Genomic DNA, 1,718 nt, shown 5'->3' with positions numbered 1-1,718 from the left:
AATAATAATAATTCTATGAGTTTTGACAAATGCATACAGTCATGTAACCACCATGATAATCAAGATATAGAACAAAAATTACCTCAGGTCCTTTATTGTGTCACTCCTTCCCACTGCTTACAGACCTGGAAAATACTAATCTCTTTTCTGTCTCTGTAGTTTTGCCTTTTTCAGAATGTCATATAAATGGAATCATACAGTATGAAGCTTTTTGAGCCTGGCTGCTTTTACTTAGCATGATGCTTTCAAAACTTACTCCTACTGTTGTGTTTTCCATAGCTTTATTCCTTTTTATTGCTGAGTAGTATTCCATAGCATGGATGTACCACAGTTCATCCATTCACCAACTGAAGGGTATTTGTCAGTTTGATTATTATGTGTCTTGGTGTGTTCCTCCTTGGGTTTATCCTGCTTGGGATTCTCTGTGCTTCCTGGACTTGGTTAACTATTTCCTTTCCCATGTTAGGGAAGTTTTCAGTTATTATCTCTTCAAATATTTTTGTGGGTTCTTTCTCTCTCTCTTCTTTCTGGGACTCTGTGTTGTGAATGTTGGTGTGTTTAATGTTGTCCCAGAGGTCTCTTAGGCTGTCTTCATTTCTTTTCATTCTTTTTCTGTATTCTTTTTCTATATTTCTATATTTGTGGCAGTGATTTCCATCATTCTGTCTTCCAGCTCACTTATCCATTCTTCTGTCCCAGTTATTCTATATTGATTCCTTCTAGTGTATTGTTCATCTCTGTTTGTTCTTTAGTTCTTCTAGGTCTTTGGTAAACATTTCTTGCATCTTCTCCATTCTTTTTCCAAAATCCTGGATGATCCTGGATCATCTTTACTATCATTATTCTGAATTCGTTTTCTGGAAGGTTGCCTATCTCCACTTTGTTTAGTTGTTTTTCTGGGGTTTTATCTTGTCCCTTCATCTGGGAGATAATCCTCTGCCTTTTCATTTTTGATTAACTTTCTGTGATTGTGGTTTTCATTCTGGAGGCTTCAGTACTGTAGTTCTGTTTCTTCTGTCTGCCTTCCAGTGGATGAGGCTAAGAGGCTTGTGCAAGCTTCCTGATGGGAAGGACTGGTGGTGGGAAAAACTGGGTCTTGCTCTGGTGGGCAGGCTGTGCTCAGTAAAACTTTAATCCGATTGCCTGCTGATGGGTGGGGGCTGTGCTCCCCTCCTGGTAGTTGTTTGGCCTTTGGCGACCCAGCCCTAGAGTCTACAGGCTCTATGGTAGGGTGAATGCCAAACTCCCAAGAGGGTTCACACCAAGGGGCAACTCCCAGGACTGCTACTTCCAGTGCACCCATCCCCATAGAAAGCCACTGCCGACCCACACCTCCAGAGGAGATCCCCCAACACTAGCAGGTATGTCTGGTTCAGTCTCCTGTGGGGTCACTGCTCTTTTCCCCTGAGTCCTGCTGGGTACAGGATTTTGTGTGTGCCTTCCAAGAATGGAGTCTGTTTCCCCCAGTCCTGTGGAAATCCTGTAATCAAATCCCACTGCCCTTCAATGTGAGATTCCCTGGGGATTCCTAGTCCCTTGCCAGATCCCCAGGCTAGAAAGCCTGACATTGGGCTCAGAACCTTCACAACAGTGGGAGAGCTTCTTTGGTATTGTTCTCCAGTTTTTGAGTTGCTCACTTGGTGGGTATAAGATTTGATTTTTATCATGATTGCAATCCCTCTACCATCTTCTTGTGGCTTCTTTGTTTTTGGACATGG

This window comes from Bison bison, unplaced genomic scaffold (genome assembly GCF_000754665.1).
Source record: "Bison bison bison isolate TAMUID 2011002044 unplaced genomic scaffold, Bison_UMD1.0 scf7180017863465, whole genome shotgun sequence".
NCBI classification, from domain to species: Eukaryota; Metazoa; Chordata; class Mammalia; order Artiodactyla; family Bovidae; genus Bison; species Bison bison.
This window is presented reverse-complemented; position numbering follows the sequence as displayed.